We start from the raw sequence: 18165 nt of genomic DNA, 5'->3' as shown, positions 1-18165 counted from the left end.
AGCAATTTGCCCAAGTTCACACAGCTTCGGAGTGGCTTTCAACCCAGATGGAGGTGACTGAAATACAAGCAAGCAAAGTCTACCCTGTTCCCATTCCTCCACTTGGGGGAGATGCAGCTTATGACTTCAATGGTAAATGCTTAAGGGACACAAGAGCAATAGCATCTTGAAACCATACATTCTGCTAACTGTGAGGAACAAGGAAGATGAGGGAGGAAGACATATTACCAACAATAAAAACAACTAAGGCAGAGAAAGAGCAGACAGAGCAGAAAGGAAGGTGGGTGCAGGAAGTTCACCATGCGAGAACACTTGGGGCTGCAAACTGTGAGGATGGCCTTTGAACAAATGGCCCCTTCCCAACTCACAGCCATCAAAAACTCCACGGCTTGGAACAGGGTAGTGTAAGAAGCCTACAATACAACATCAGACTTGATTCAAAGGGAAACGCTGTCAGCAAACCTGGGACACACAGATACTCCTGTCTCTGCCTCTGTCACACACTCTTGAAGTCACAGAAATGACACGGAATGTGCCCCTTCTCCAGGGACAGATCTCTATCAGCACATTTTAAACCTGATGCATGATGATGGCTGCTGAAAATATCTGACCAAAAAAAAAAAAAAAAAAAAAAAAAAAGCAAAGGCTGTGGGGCGTGGGGTTTCCATGCTTATCACACAGCAATGCTGCCTGCATCTCCCCCCCCCCACCGTGCATATGCAGGTGTGCCCCTTCTTTCCTCTGCAGTCTCAGAGACCCAGTTCTGAAAAGGGCCTGAGGTGTGCAGAAGCACAGTGTAGATAGTCCCACTGGACTGCTGGGCATTGGTGGTATAAGCTTAATCCTAGCACCTTCTCTGTCCCAGCAGGGGCAGGTGAAGCTCTGTGAGTTCAAGGCTAGGCTGGTTTACACACTGAGTTCTGGGCCAATTAGGGGTTACAGTGAGGCCTGTGTCAACAACAAAGCAAAATGGAATCCCATAACCTTGAAGAGTTCCATTCTGATGGCAAATGGGTGCTCTGGGTAGAGGGTGGGGTAGAAAGATGGCCTTTCATCTCACATGGTCCACTTCCTAGAGACTTAAAACTCTCAACATTGTGTCCATATTATACGGGTTTGTTTCATTCATTATGTGCTATTCTCCTCCCTCCCAAAAGCATGTGGGCTAGAAACATTGATCATCTTGAAAATCCCACTTCTGCCACAGGTATTCCCTCCCCTCCCTTATTGCCCACTGCTGCCCAGGTGAGGTCTCTATTAAGACTGACCTACTCTCTCCAGGAAGCTGGTTCCTGGCCACACCCACTCATTGGTACTAGCTGGAGGGAGGTCACTCTTATCTGCAAACAGGGGTAAGGGTGCATTTGACTATATAAAAACCATGGGGACACTGGTGTTAAAGCACGGCAGAGCCCAGTCAGGCCTTGCTCTGACATGCTACCTTGCAGAATCTCCAGTGTGCACCCAGGAATAGGTGCTCTCTCCTCAGCCTCTGCTGGTTTCCTCCGCATCACTGGCAAGGAAGACACTGTGGAGTCCCAAAGAGACACGAGCAGCCCCACATTCCTTCTCTCTTTTCGGTGTGATATACCAGCAACTTCACACCTGGTTTGCAAGGACCTCGGTGTCTACATTCCTCCCGTCATAGAAGCCTGGCACATGCCTGGTTTCTGCACTTGTCCCTTCAGCACTGAGATGCCCAGAACACTCCAGTTCATCCTTCCAAGGCCTGCTTAGTGTCTTTGAAGCTTCTAAGCCACCTAGCTGGGAGACAGAGCAATTCTCAAGAAAGGGAAGAATATCCCAGGGAGAAAGGGTCTCGGGGATGCTAACCATGCTGCTTGGAGGCTGATTCTCCGTCAGGTGGGTGGAGGTAAAGGGAAAGGGTCAAACATCAGCTGCTAGCTAGAGTAACACAGGCAGAGAAAGGAACAAGAGAAGTTAAGTAAACAAGCAAAACATAAACCGCCCTAAACCATCCCCCAGCCAGCTCCCTGCAAAAACGTGGGGCTCCTAAAGATGCAGGAGCAGAGAGGCAGCTCCCACCCAGCCTGGAGGCAGACAGAGGCTTGGTGGTGAGACCACAGCTGTCCAAATGAGGCTAGTTTCCATTTCCTGCAGTGAGGATTTCTCTTCTCACGTCCAGAATCCAAGTAGCTGTGTGGACCAGGGGGAATAACATTGGCCCTTGGAAATTGCAGAAGTTAAGCTTTTCCCACCTCACTTCTATGCACAGATGGGTGAGTCCATGGGACTTGCTTCTCCACCATGCCAGGTAAGGTGTACCTGCTGTTTTCATAATATGGAGTGAAGGCTGAAGGATGGGAAGTCTGCAAGCCACCAGGGTGAATCTTTAACTCATTTCCTCCTTGGAGATCAGAGATCTTCCCTCTGGTCCTCAAGCAGGCAGATTTTCTGGCGGGAAGCTTCTGTTCAATTGTAGTCAAACTGACCAGCAGGAAATACCAGATTATGGGGCCTGGTATTTTGCAGACAACTATTTTTATAATGCACCTGTGCCCATTGAACAAGAACTCAGAGGGGGAAAAACAAACGCTCTCTAGTAGGAAGCTGACACCAGTCACTCTAACATATGTACATCAACACACACATGTCATTTTGTAGACAGTGATGAGTGATGAATAAACAGTGCAAGAAAGAAGGGGTGATGATAAAAGAACGTGACTAGGCAGTAAGTATTTTGTGTCCCCACCAGGCACACCTATCTCTCCCTACACTGTCTGTACGGTACAGCATCACCCAGGATGTCACAGTGTGTAGTCTTCATCTTGCTCTGCAGAAGGGTCCACATTTTGGCACTGTCACACATGTAGTCATCAGGACAGCAAGTCTGAAACTTCTGAGTTTCTGGTGGGTCCATCAGCTCCATCCCCAAGCACCATGCCTTCTGCATCACCATTCAATTAGCTTGTACCTTCAGTGGAGCCTGAGTCAGTGGCCACACTACATCTGCACTCGCCACAGGGTGAGGCCACTCCCGGGAGGCCCAAGTCCAGGGCTGTACCCCTTCCCGAGGACCATCCTGAAGACTTAGATGGCTGAATAATGTAGGAGAACACTGAGACTACAAAAATTTAAAAAAAACAAAACAAAACAAAAAAAAACAACACAAGAATAGATGAGATGCAGCCAGTGCCTCAGAATTAAAAATGTTCCTTCTGGTGCTGTGTAGGGAGGTGGTGGTGAATACGCCAAACAAAGTAAAAAATAGCCATGTAGCAGGCCAGAGCTCCCTGACCAGAAAGGACAATATTTATTTAATTACTTCTGTTCCTAGCCACCCAAATTACTGACATAGAGGGTGCTTCCTCTATGCAAAGGTGGGTGTGAGCACAGACACATACAGCCTTCAAATCCATCCATACGCAAGTATGGATAGACAAACACACTCCCACCACCCACCCACCCAGCAAGAGGAGGTACTCATAATAGATACAAGAATCAAACTGCTTTTCTTTTTCCAAGCACTACACACATTCAAAAGAAGTTGCTTTATATAAACACAGTCAGCGCTCGGTTTACACTGATTCACAGAAAGGAAGAGCTGCAGAATTTTGAAGTTCTTTCCCTGAACTATGGGGTTACGAGAAAATGGCTGGGTGCCTCCTGCCAGGAGAGCACGGGTTCCAGGGTATGATGACTGCTACACCAATGAAGCAGGTCTCAGAATCCAGCAAGAGAAGAGAGGCCCTTGAGCGTCATGCCTGTGGAAGATTACCTACATGAGGTCAGGATTATCCAGATTAGGTTAGCCTCTGGGATGCCTTCAGGGAGTATCTAGGTTAGGTTAACTCAGTGGGAGAACCCCCTGAACTGTGGCCAGCCGGGGGCTTGGACTGCATTAAAAGGAGAAAGCCGATGGAGCAGGAGAGTTCCTCACTGTCTGCTTCCTGACTGAGGGTGACTGCAATGTGCCCAGCTTCCCTAGACTCCCTCAACCGCACCCTTGAACTCTTCCTTCCTTACATCACTTTTGTTAGGTATTTTGTCGCAGCAATAAGACAAGTAACTGACACACTGGTATCATTTGCTTGGTTCTCAAGACCACCCCCCCCAAGGCCTCCGAAGCACCCTGTTTTGCAGCAGCATTCTTTCTAGCAGTGTGACTTTCTCTGCAGATTCACCCACTTGCTCTTTCCCGGCTCCCTCCCCTTGCTGAGACATTACTATTCCTTGACCAGGACAGGACAGTGACTAGACACAATCTTTACTCTGACCCAACCGAGCACAGAAGTCACCCACTGTGCCTTTTATGGTGCCCTCCCATTCCCATTGCTGTTTGCCAGTGTCTTCACTGTTCCCTAGAGGTCTGCGTTGTCTGGTGTTTAGTCCTAACAAGATGCCATCTTGGACTCTGTCCCGAAGCCATGGCAACTAGAACAGAACAACACAGTGGAAGCAAGGTCTCCGTGGCAGTAATGGAGCTACTGACCCAGGTGAGGAGACCCTTGCCTGGGATCCTAGCTCTTACTCCCTCTCCCACCTACAAGAGTTGTTTGGAGATGCTAACCTATACCTAAACAGCACTTCTAATTAAAAGCAGGGTTCCACAGTAGTTTCCATAAAGTTGCCATCAATGATGGTGTGGTACTTTGGAGTGATTCAGCTGTTTGGCTGTCACTGATGCTGCTGTAAGTGACCCCTTACCTGTTCTCTGTAAGAAAGTTCAATAAACTCAAGCTGCACGTCGGTGAAAAAGAACTTCAGCCTGTCATTGGCTCCCTTCTGGGGTGACTGGACATTTGTTTTCTTCTCCCCAGGAAAAATGAATACAATATTCTGGTGTCTGTCACAAATCTAGCTTCCTCCCCCCATGCCCTGCATTCACCCCCACAGCTGGATTCGCTCCTGCAGATGCTCAAAACCCCCACCCCGTATTTTGAGGGTGAAACAGATTTCTGCATTGCCCAATCTTACTTATGGGGCCTCCCGGCTCCCAGAAGCCAGACATGGGTATCATGATGCATTCTCTTTTTTCCGTCTGTCATTGGCCCTCCACAGCAACCAGAAAGACACTGGCTGGAAGCAGAATTCCACTCTCTGGGAAGTGGCTGCAGGCAATAGGGTTTTCACCAATGGGATCAACTTTAACGAATGTCAAGAAGCCCTGATCAGTCATTTTGGAAGTGTTCTTAACTTTCAGGGCTTAGGTGCCTGAAGGAAGAGTTTACCTGTCTTGGAAAAACAAAGAGTCTCAGAGAAGCCAGTCAGCCTCCTTGAATGCATCACTGGACAGAGCCTGCTATCATGTAATAAGACCTGTATTGTGTGCCTGATGAATGTGGGGGAGGGGCCTCTTTCTTGGTGAGCTTGCAATTTGGGAAGTTTGTAGTTTGTTAGCAGGCCCATGCCTGTGGCAGGTACAGTGTTGTTTGGACTGAGAAAAGAGACCCAAAACAAAGTGAAAACTTTCATTTTAATAAAATATTGTCTTCAGCTACTTCTCAATTTGTAGTGGGATTATTTCCCAATAAGCCTTTCCTAATCGGTAAACAAGGTGCAAATAACTTCAGAACAACACATTAAAGAGGATGTGATTTATGCACTGTTGCTCATGTGTGTGCAAGCACATACACATTCATGCAGAGATGAGGCTCCCTCTGCCTAGCATCAAAAGAGAATATCATATCATATCATATCACTAGCCTGGATGAAGACCAAAACTTAAAATACAGAGTATGGTTTCTAACATAAAGTCACAAAAATTCTAAGTTGAATCACTTCACGTTAGGGACTCTGTGTGCTGGTCTGACTAGTAGCAATGCAATGCTTCAAGCTTCCACAAGGGACCTTTTGCATGTGTTTGCATTTGTGGTATGTTGGCATGCATGTATGCATGTTTTGCATGTGTGTGCATGCCTGGGGTTTCTTCATTCATTCTCCACATTATAGATTGAAGCAGGATCTCTTGCTGAAGCCAGAGCCTGCCATCTTGGCTAGGGTGGATAGGCAGCCAGCTCTGGAGACCCCGTTTCCACCTCTGCCTCCTGTGTACTAGGATTACAGCTGGTTGCCATGCCCACCCCGTCTTTATGTGGGCACTGGATCTGAACTGCAGTCTTTACACTTCAACAGCAAGTGCTTTAACCACTGAGCAGTCTCTGTCCTGGAACCTTTGGAGCAAATCATCATTTGGGCACTGACTCTCCCTTCTGTGGGCAGTTGCTGAGCTATTTTATAGAGAGGCTGAGCTTGGAGATATCAGTGACTTGTCTGAGGTTACATGGTTAGGACTTGGCAGAGCAAGAATTTAAACCTGGATCATCCTGATCTTGTGGACAAGCCTTGGAAAGCTGTTTTTCCTCTATATTAGGGACCAGAAATATGTAATGTGTGGCCCAAATCCAGTCCATGCCTGCTTTCATATGGTCTATAATGTAAGAATGTGTTTAGTATTTCAAACAGTGAAAAAAAAAATGGACTATTTCACAATGTAATTATTACATGGAATTCAAATTTTTAAAAGACTTATTTTTTAGGTGTATGACTGGTTTGCCTACATTCTCATAAGACACTGTATGTATGCAGTGTCCATAGAGCCCAGAAGAGTGTCCTGGATCCCCTGGAACTGGAGTTAGGCAGTTATGAGTTGCCAGGTGGGTGCTGTCAACAGCTGAGTCATCCCTCTAGCCCTTGGAATTCACATTTTAACATCCATTTTAACATCAGGTTTCATGGAATCCAAATATACCCAGGTATCTGTGTGGTCTGAGGCTGTATCACTAGCAGAGTGGAGTGGAGATAGAGGCTACGTGGCCCACAAAATCACAGCATTTCATCATGTAGACCATTCCAGAAGAAGGTCACTGTCCAGACCCTGTACCATGTCACCACTATCCCCAGGGAGACTTTGGGGTTTTAAAATCCATAGGATTATAAGCAGGTACCCAACTTGTCTTTTTAAAATTAGTCTGGCAATAGATATCCAAATAGTTCTCTTGTCTGCAGAGAGCAGTAAAGTCATCCCTGTAGGAACACACATCCCTGCAGGAATGGAATGACCTAGACACGTGTTGGTGGCATGCAGGCATCCATGGCTCCAAAAGCAGGCCCTATTCTCTGAAAGTGTGGGACGGGCCCTATTCTTAGACTCATCATTAATGAACTATGAAAGTGAGATGATTTTTTCATAAAGAAAATGTGTTTCAAAGTGTTAAATGATTTTTACTTGTGGCTTTGTTTGTTTTCAATTATGCGATATTACAAGGCTAGAAGACTAGTTAATGGCCGGGTGGTGGTGGCGCATGCCTTTAATCCCAGCCAGCACTCGGGAGACAGAGGCAGAGGCAGGTGGATCTCTGTGGGTTCGTGACTAGACTGGTCTACAAGAGCTAGATCCAGGTCAGCCTCCAAAGCCACAGAGAAACCCTGTCTCGAACGAGTAGTTAATGATAAAGAGCAGTACATGGCACTGAAATTGCTGTTTTACTCCCCACAAGAGAGAAAGATGGCAGCACCAAATGCTTCAGTCCAGGAGAGAAGAAAAGACATTCATTCCTCTTTTCATTTCCCCCACACATTTCTTCATCCCCAAAAAACAGCACTAAGAATATACACCATCAATCTTCTGTTTTTGTTTTTTAAGGCATGAGTCTTTCTATGTGGGCCAGGTTGACTTTGAATATTTAATCTTTCCACCTCTGTCTCCTAAGTGCTGGGGTTGTAAGAGTGTACAATCTTGGAGGCTGAGGGGTCAGGAAGAGAGTTCGGTCAGTGCAGTGCCCACTGGGAAAGCATGAAGACCTGAGTTCACACCCCCAGCATCCAGGTAAAAATGTGGGTATGGTAGTGCACTGTGGTAACTTTTGGAAGGGATGGGAATGGACCAGTATAATCCATGTAGCTCATTGGGCCAGCCAGTCCAGCTGAATAATGGGCTCCAGGTTCAATGAAAACTCCTGTCTCGGGCTGCAGAGATGGCTCAGAGGTTAAGAGCACTGGCTGCTCTTCCAGAGGTCCTGAGTTCAATTCCCAGCAACCACATGGTGGCTCACAACCATCTGTAATGAGATCTGGTGCCCTCTTCTGGCCTGCAGGCATACATGCAGGCAGAACACTGTATACTAAATAAATAAATACATCTTTAAAAAAAAAAGAAAAGAAAAGAAAAGAAAATTCCTGTCTCAAAAACAAAGGTGACAGGACTAAGGCCGGACTGGAGACATGGCTCAGTGTTGACAGCACAGGCTGCTCTTTTAGTTCCAGGATCTACATGGAAACTCACAACCATCTATAACTCCAAATCCAGGGAATTTGATGTTCATTTCTGTCCTCTGCAGGCACCAGACACATGGATGGTGCACAGTCACACATGCAGCAAAATAGTCATATGCATAAGATGATTACAAAAGATGAAAGAGATAAGGAAGACACCCAATATTAATGTGTAGCTTACACACACACACACACACCCAGATGGATATACATAACACACACACACACACACACACACACACACACACACACCCAGATGGATATACATATCACACACACACACACACACACACACACACACACACACAGAGAGAGAGAGAGAGAGAGAGAGAGAGAGAGAGAGAGAGAGGGAGAGAAATCTATTGATTTTAAAACAAGGTATAATGATGGTTGTACAACAATGGGTGTGAGCAACTAGTTCAATTAATTATACTGAACCATAAAATAGTTAAGATGCTAAATGTTATCTGATGTATATTTTATCAAAAAACAATTAAAAACCATATTAATTTTGAAAAAATTCTAGAGTTTTCAAAAGAGATCTTTTATATAAAATTTTATTAGCAAAACAAAACAACAACAACCTCCAGAGAAGGATTTGAAGCTTTGTTGCTAAAAGGTGAGCATGTATGCACGGATAGATGTGTGTTTATGTATATGCACATTTCCAAGAAAATACTCATGTTCCACCAATTCAGTAACCTCCATTATTGTTGTCAGTTTTAGGAATATTTTCAAGAATTCTGACATTTAAAATGCAATACACCAAGCACTTTTGCAGCAGCAAAGAAACCAAAATAATTATGCCTGAGAGCCTGTTATAACTCTAGTATCTCCCATCGGTGTCACCAAAAGAAAGTATCTGCAGCCCTGGGCATCTACTAAGCATTATCTGCTGTGCCTGTGCAAAGGCTGGAGCAACCCGGAAGAAAGGAGTCATACCAAAGAAAGTCAAAGCCACAGCACAAGCCCCAGGCTAAAATAAAACAGAGACACAGGCAGGTGTGCCAACCTTGGGCAAAGTTTTTCTCTTCAATCTTGAGGCTGTAAAATTAAAGCCAAGTGTAGGTATGGTCAAACATCTCTCTCTAATCCTATTTGCTAATGTTTTCCAAAGATTAATAAGATAAGTTCCTCAGCATGTGCTTTGAGTTGTCTGGTAATTTCTACTGGCTCCTTGGGGCAGAAGTGGCGCACGGGGCTCCTGAAAGCTCTACTGTCTGAAGTATCCACAGCAAGAGCAGCTGCTTTTGGCCTGGGCCTGGCAGAGATGGGGCCAACTCTCTACGTGTCAATCAGCAATGACACTGGGCTTCTTAAGTGAAGCTGATGACAAAGGAACAACATGCTCCTTGTCCTCTGTCATCTGCAGCAATACAGGCACTGCAGATCAGCAACGGAGCTCTACTATGAAACAGTGTGGTGTGCAGTAGATGCCAACTCAATCAAACAGCCATTGTCATGGCTGCTTCATCTAAACCCTGTATATCAGTCATTGCAAACCTTTAACGCACACACACACACACACACACACACACACACACACACACACTGACATTTGATCATTTTCTTAGAAGTGATGTATTTTCAAGATAAGAGAAAACTCTAAAACCAACATTGTAAGTATAGATGCCAGGTATGTCAAGTTGTAACAGGACAGAACTTGTTTTGTCAACCACAGGCTCTTTAGAGTAAATGTGCAAATGGATGGCTCCTAAGCAAACTGTCTGAGGAGGCAGTTAAGTCTGAGATTTACAATTAGAATGGCTACCTTCATGAGTTGCTGCTATCTAAAATTCTGGAGCATTGACATAAAATGTTGTAGTCTCAGTTTCCTTTGGTTTGAAAACAACAGGCCTCTGTGTCCATAATGAAGCCCCTAGTGGGAAACAGAGTATATAGAAAGGTAATAAATAACAACCTGTGTCATTGTGGTGCCAGAACCAGAGGGAATCTAGACCTGCCTTCCCCAGTCTATGCGATTTAGAAATTATTTTAGCAAAAGAAACCATTTCTCCTGACATGCGTCTACACAGAGATCATTAAATACTAAAAAGGAGGTGGCAACTCTAACAGAAGAGGAGGTAGGGCTCTAAACTGGACTCAGGCTTCACATAGTGTAGCCATAGAACTTGTGAGCTAAGGACCACAGTTTGCCTCATCCTGACTTTGTTCTATAGCTTGAATGAGAATGGTCCCTATAAGCTTTTATGTTTCAGTACTTGGTCCCCAGTTGGTGGGACTATTTGGGAAGCATTAGGAGGTGTGGCCTTTTTGGAGGAAGTGTGTCACTGGGGCTGGGCTTTGAGGGTCATACAGACTCATTCCATGCCTCCTTCTTTGTCTCATAGTTGTGGATCAGATGTGAGTTCTTAGCTGTTCCTTTGCTCCACCCAACTCTAACCTCTGAAACTGTAAGTCAAATTAAACACTTTCATTTATAAGTTGTCTTGGTCATGGTGTTTTATCACAGCAATAGAAGATTAACTAAGACATTCTGCCATTTAAAAAATATTTTAATTATTTTTACAGTTTCAGATGTGTATATAACGCATCAGACCACTTTTACCACCTCCCATCAAATCTCTCTCTTATGTTCATGTATTATTATTTTTGTTTGTGACCCACTGAGAATAACCAGGGCCATCTGTGTGATCATGGGTTTGGAGCTATCCCTTGGAGCCTGGTGGGTACACAACTAAAACAGTGATTTCCCCTCTCTCAGAATCTATCAGTAGTTAATAGTTCAGGGGTTAAAGGTAAGACCCAGGGAACCTTTCCTTGACTGATTGTTAATGGGGCCCAATGCAGGTCACTATAGTTGTGATAACAATGTTGTAATAAGTCTAGAGAATGGCTGTTCAACCTATTTTTCAGCTCTTATATATTCCCTCCTGTCCTATTATTTTGCCAGAAGATTAGGAAAGATCATTCATGTGTTCGTACAGTAGGAAGGTTTATGCTGAGGATGAAGTCTGGCCCTGGGTGTTCTATTACTGCCAAGACTTGTATGAAAGAGTGAGGTCTAAGTAGGTGAGGTCCCAGAAGCTTCGAGGCCTGAGGATGAACTATTAGGGTGTGATGATAACTACTGTCCGCAGAAGGTGACAGAAACACCAGTAGGGCCTAGGCAAGGTATTGGGTATAGGGTTGATTCTGAAGGAAGAGATGGAAAAGAAAAGTAAATCTAAGTTTGAAAACAAGAGAGATGGGACAAGATCCCTCTACCCCTTTAAAAAGTGAAGAGGCCCTCTTCAGCCTCACATATCTTGCTGACCTCAGTTTTACTAAATGTGGGAATAGCTTCTGTTAGTTCTGTAGTGAGATTCAGGTCAGGTACTGCCTTCATTAAAAGGACCTTGTGAAGGGACCTGCTCCCCTTTCGGCAGCCATAACGCCGAACACGTGCTTGCCATAAACTTGCCTTGGTCACTTAGAGGTCAGATGCCTGTCTCGTGACAAGGAACCAATCAGAAGTTAGCTGGTGGCGCTATGCTTTATGACTCTGGATGTGCTTTACGGACAAGCGCACAGCAATGACGCACAAAGCATAGCAACCACCCTGGGAGGGCCTATGGGCCATAACAACCAGTTGATCAATCAATACAGGGCAAGTCCTCCAAGCCTGGAGGCACACCAATCAAGAGCCTGTGCGTACCCCTAGACACTCCCCTTACTCTGTCCTATAAGATCTCTTGGGAGGCCCTAAGAGCCGTCTTTTGCGAGCCATCCGCCATGGCGGGTGGGTGAAAGATCCGAGCTAACATGGGGTTAGCTCGTTAAATTACAATAAAGCCTTGTGCAGTTTGCATCAAGCTCTCGAATCCGCCTGGTGATTGGCGTAGGACCCCGGATACCTGAGTTTTCCGTGGGGGGGGGGGGGTCTAACACTTGGAGCTACTGAAAATATAGAATCATGACTAGCAATGTAGCTCAGTTGGTAGAGTGCTTGCCTAGCATGCATGAGGTCCTGGGTTCAATTCCCAGCATGATATAACTTGGGCTTGGGAGCACAAGCCTGTAATCCCAGCTTGGGAGGGGGAGGAAGGAGGATGAGAAATTCATGACCTTTCACAGTGGTGCTAAGGGAGATGTTTCAGTGGGCCGAGTACTTGATATATAAGCATAATATAAGCTGATCACGGTAGTGAGGGCTAACAGGAGACAGGCAGGCCTGGTGGCTTACTGGTCAGTCTGTCTAGACAAAATGGCAGGCTCCTGGTTTAGTGAAAGAACCTGCCTCAAAAAACAAGATAACAATAGGGGAAGATTCTCGACATTCACACACAAGTGCACCTGCACACATTGTGCACACCCCCCTCCCCTGCACTTACACACAAGATGATCCTCAGCTATCTAGGGAACCTGAAGCCAGTGACACAAGCTACATGAGATCCTGCCTCAAAAGCAAAACCAAAAAGCACCCAGGAAGGCAGTATCTTGAGCCCAATCTCTGGCCCACTGCATCAGAATTTTTAAGCGTAGCCCCATGCGCCTATCCTTTATAGCTCCCAGATGCTCTTAAGCAGGAAATAGCTGAGAATCAGCCTACTCAGTCTCCTTGGTACTCACCCTTGAGGCTCCATGAAAGCCACTGGGAGAGCTCTACTATGTCTGAGCCAGCTCCTGGAGGTTCTGGCCTAATAAATTGGAGATGTTCCCAGTGATAGTCAGTACAGAGATTTACAGATACTATTGCCAGAATTCCAGGAGAACCCACCTGTAAACACCTGCTTGCACACATGGAACAGCTGTGGTGAATGAGAACTTGGGACCCAGGCCTTGGGGGACATAATTCTCATGTATGGCATACATTGGGGTGGACAGAGAGCTGAGATGACGAGAGCCTTGACTAGAGTTTAGCACCCTCTGAAACTGCCCACAGAGGCCTTTCCAGCCAGGAGCTACAGGACCAGCCCATGGTATCTGTTTTAGCTCCTAAATATACATATACATGAGAGCCTGAAGCTGAACAACACTGGAAACTTCATTGCCAGAGGGTTCCTTTTGTCTTTGTCTAATACATGAACCATTTTTGTTATTATAATGAACCCCAAACTGGAGGTTTTCTAATTGTCCCTTAGAGATAGGTTTGTACTCTTCTGTTAGTCTTGCTAACCACCCAGGAGGCAAGGACATCAAAATCTCTGAGCAGAGGCCTGTCAAAACATTGTTCTTGTGAAGAATGGAGTTTTAAAAAAAACACGCTGCATACGTTTACCAAGTTTATTCTTACAATAAAATTGATTCAGGCATATTTTATCTGCAGTAGAATGCTTCTATTTAAATGTACAGTGTGATGAGTTTTGACAGATGTTTGTTCCCTGTAAACATGTAACCATGCCACAATTAAAACATTTCCATCATTCTTGAACATTCTGTTATGTCTTTGCCGTCAATCCCCTGGCCCCAGCCAACCACAGATCTGCGACCTGACGCTCTGCATTAGACTGTTCTAGAGTTGGATGCAAATGGACTCAAACTTCATGTACTTTTGGTGTCTGGTTTCTTTCACTCAGCACAATGTTTTAAAGATCTACTGATAAGCATGAATTACCAGTGAATTTTCATCACATCCATTGCCTCTTGTGCATCACAGGTAGATATGCAAGCCTGCCGGATCCAGTAGGAAGCACTTCCTCACAAAGGAAATGCACTGAGACTGTAGTGAGATAACAGTTCTTATTGAGCTGACCGAGGATTTGAGGATTTCTGAAGCAAAGTGTTCAGTGGGAGAAGAAAAAACAAGGCAGGGGTCAAAGGCAGGCATCACCAGTTTAAAAACTGTTAAATATCTGTGAAGTTTAAAAATACACCCCCAAATTCCTCTCTTTAAGTGATGGGGCATAAGTGTGAGCTGGGTTCAATAATTCACTGATGATGAGCAATGAAGTGTGCAATTAAACCAAGACCTGAAGAATGAATGGGATGTGGAGGACATGGACACTGAGGGACTTGTATGTACAACAGCTCACAGGTAAAGGCATGTAGCTCACGCAAGGACTGTGGGGAAAATCCTTTTGGAGTAATTCACACATCTCATCTCTTCATCCAAATCCAACTGCATGCATTTATTTTATTTTTTCCAGCTACACTCAAAGTCACAATGTAATGGGAACCTGTTCACACTAATGTGGAGGGCTACTATGGATTAGTACCATATTCCAATCCTATGCAATGGTTTAACTATATATCTGACCTTTGTGTGTACTATTACTTCATGGGAAGAGGTCCTCAAATCTCATAAGTGAACCCACGATAGTCCCTAGGTTAGGGACTCTCTGTAATCTTATCTTCATAGTTTTATTACATTGAGGCAGACGAGTGATGAGTGATGATCCAGACTTATATTTCCATAAGTAAAACCTTTCCTCATTCAAGTCCCAAGCTGATACTCACTTGACACTTTTTGAGCCAAAGAATCTAGTCTTATCTGGCTGGGAAATTTGAACTAGTGCAGATCACACAAAGCAGCCAGCATTTGGCAGGCTTGTGCATGGGCATCGAGCCACACTGCTGATCCCATATTCATATAATGTTGAAGATGATGAATTAATCCCTGCTGTGACTGACATCTGCAGCAATTTCCAACACCAAAGAACATAGAAAAAAAAAGCAATAACTGTTTGATACCCCAGAAATCAATAGCACTCCTGATATTTTGAGCACTTCTCTGACATGGGGGATTTGATGGAAGACCCAGAGAGAAATGCTGAGCACACGGTTTTGACTTTTATCTACAAACTAAGAGAGAAACGGCTTAGGAAAAACCAAGAGACTTAAGGAACTAAATGGAAAAGGCTCACTGAGGCAGCACAGGAACAGTTCTGGAACATCTGAAAGCCATTGTGTAGGGATAGGGTTGTAACAGTGTGCTGTGTTAGTCTTGAGAAAAGAAGCTCTGAGTCAGTGACGCATGAGAGACCGTTTTATTGTTGTGACAGTAGTGGCAAGAGCCACTAGACACATGTGACCTCTGGTGCCTTGAAATGTAGGTGCTATAAGTAAGGATATATTTTTAAATCTTTCATTTAATTTTAGCTAAAGTCACCAATGAATGGCTGGTGGTTATTACGTTGGTGACGACACCTAAAGCAATTCGAGAGCATTGATCTTTAAAATCATGAGCTTCTAGCTTGTCCTGGTTAGTTTTTGTCAACCTGGCACATTCAAAAGTCACCTGGGAAGAGACAGTCTCAGTTGAGACATTGCTCAGATCAGACTGGCCTGTGACCCATGTTTATGAAGAATCAACTTGATTTGTAATTGACATAGGAGGGCCCAGCCCACTGTGAGTGGTAGCATCCCTAAACAGGAGGGCCTGGGCTGTATCAAAAAGCTAACTAAACATGAGCAATGGGGAGTGAGCCAGGGAGTTGCATTCCTGCATGGTCTCTGCTTCAGTTCTTGCTTTTGGATTCCTGTTTTGAATTCTGTCCCTGCCCCAGTGATGGACAGTTACTAGGAAGGATAAATGGAAATAAGCCCTTTTCTTCCTAAGTTGCTTTGGGCCAGTATTTTATCACAGTAATAGAAAGGAAACACAGGGCAAATTAAATGCATAATCCTAGCACTCAAGAGGTAGAGGCAGAAGGAGCATGAGTTGCAGGTCAGCCTGAGCTACAGAGTGAGACTCTAGCTGAAAACATCAAGAAGCTAGCAAGCCAACCCTGTGATTGTCTTAAAGAAAGAAGATATACCTTGTTTAATTATTACACTGTGCTCAGCTTGGTGTCTGACACGCAGCTGTTGGTTCATTTGTTTAAAAAGCTTATTAACAAACATTCAATAGAAGTTAGATCACATAAGACATTAGAGTATTTCCCAAAGGGTCTTCACTGAGCCTTATATCCACAAATTGCTCTGTACCGAGCATGCCTATTACTGCAGTAAAGAAAGCCGACTAGCTCTGTAGATAGTTTCCTATAGCATACTATGGACATAATAACATAATAACACTTGACATCCCTTAGATCTAGCAGCTTCTGGGAAACATACTTTGGGAGATGCTGTAATAAGTCACAGTAGAACTGAGAGGAAACCTTCTAGGTAGTTCCTAGAACATAGGGACCTTTGATTTTTCAATACAAATCAGTTGGTACATGTTTACTGGATGGTGTAGAAGGTGCTCTTTCCTAGCCCAAGCCGGAAGCAGTTGCTAAACCATTTGCATCCAGAGAACAGCAGCGGCAGGGCACAGGATTCCAGACACTGCCAGACTGCTCTCATGGACTGAGTAGGCCCACAGAACTGGAAGACCACTGGCAGCTGAGAAGCAGAAGAAATCACAAGCAAAACAAAAAATAGTTACAGGAATGTTTTAGTGTTTAAGAAGGTTTTTATTTTATAGTTTAAGCCAAAAGGTTAAACACTGAGAGTCTGTTATGATTAAAGTACCACCCTCCACACACAGCATGGAATAATCTGAGATATGGGTACTGTGAACCAGGCCAGGCATGGCTCCTGCAGGTGAGAACAGGAAAAGTGATGACACATGACACCAGGGTAGAGATAACAACCTTAGTCACTCCTGGTTTTGTGTTTTGTTAATATCCTAGTCAAGAGGGATAAGAATTAACAGGAACAGAGAATAGTTTCAGCAAAATTTTCTGTAGCTATTATGTACATACACTCATGCTTAAATTTGATAAACCTTGTAGAGGCCATTCCACAATTTAGACGAAATTGTTTTCAACAAATCCCCTTTGTCCTCTTTAAAACTTGAAGGGGGGGGGGCAAAAAAAACAGAGGTCTTTTCAGAACAAGTGGAGGAATCTGAACCTTTTCTTTTCATTTAGTTTTAATTAGTGTTAGTGGCCAGAAAGGAGAGCCAACTCCGTGCTTGGTTTTGCACAGGCTGTGTGAAGCTTCAGTCTTTGGTGGTGAAGCCTTAATGGCATAAGGCTTGATTTTTTTTTTTTTTTTTGATAAATGATTCATGCTTGTGATAGAAAGCCTGAAAAATCCGAGGAGTTATGTATAAAAATGCAGCATTTTCTGTAATCCATTAAAAGAAAACCACAGTTGTTGAGCTGGTGGCCTGCACTGATAGTTTCAGTACATGACAGGTGAGGCATGGAAACCCTGAGTTTGCAGCCAGCCTAGGGTACATAGCAAGACCCTGTCTCAAAAACAGGAACAAAAATCTGCCTCAAAACCACACCCAAGTCTTTCCAAACAAATAACAACGAGAGAACCACTGCACTTCTTGCTATATTTCCTTCTACTTTAATGGGAATATTTTTATTAGTGATTCTGGAGTACGGTTTCAGATCCTGTTTTATTATTGACTATCATATGTTGGTAATTCTTCAGTTTGCATAATTTTAACTCTAACAAAATAATTTAGAGTGTAAAGTCAATTAGATCACATCTCACCCTTGACTCAATTAAAAACCAAACAATGTGACACCTTCCCGCCCCCCAAAAGAAACTAACCACATACCATAAACAAGAACCCAAAGCTCCTTGGACACCAACAGGGGAGAATAAATAGGTCTGGAAAAGATGTGTGGCTGATTCTCCTCAATGCAATTAGTTGACAAAAATCTGTGCTATTTTTTAAAGACACACTTGAATAAGTCTGTCAAAGCTCCTAGGAGATGAACTCTGACAGGCACTCTGGCTCACCTCTGGGGACCTGGGTTGCTGTGAACAGGCTGTTGTCACCCTGTAGGCTCTCTCTGTCTCTGTCTCTGTCTCTGTCTCTATTTCCTGTATGAATTCATGTACCCCCACACATGCACATCATCTGAATTAACAAATTAGTCATGAAGGCAGACTCAGCTCTTCTCTGGGTCAAGTACATATTTCTGCTTCCAGGAAGGTCTCTAAGCAAAGAAGGAAGGTCATCTTGGACAAGAGATGACAAGCCTGGTGCTACACAATGCCAAAGATCAGAATCTCAGTCCATCAAGCCTGGCCACGATG

At 44.3% G+C, this 18165-nt stretch overlaps 1 protein-coding gene and 1 non-coding gene across 2 annotated transcripts in view; one reads left to right on the top strand and one right to left on the bottom strand.

The window, feature by feature from the left end:
• The window catches only part of Mob3b (MOB kinase activator 3B), a 190050-nt gene that overhangs the window by 10320 nt on the left and 161565 nt on the right, over positions 1 to 18165 (bottom strand). The window lies entirely within an intron of this gene.
• On the top strand, positions 12158 to 12229 carry Trnaa-agc. Its single transcript has one exon. It is a non-coding gene; the product is annotated as a tRNA-Ala (tRNA).

The sequence above is a fragment of the Cricetulus griseus genome, chromosome 2 (assembly GCF_003668045.3).
Source record: "Cricetulus griseus strain 17A/GY chromosome 2, alternate assembly CriGri-PICRH-1.0, whole genome shotgun sequence".
In the NCBI taxonomy this organism is placed as follows: Eukaryota; Metazoa; Chordata; class Mammalia; order Rodentia; family Cricetidae; genus Cricetulus; species Cricetulus griseus.
The sequence above is the reverse complement of the archived record's forward strand: the minus strand, read 5'-3'. Positions and strand labels throughout refer to the sequence as shown.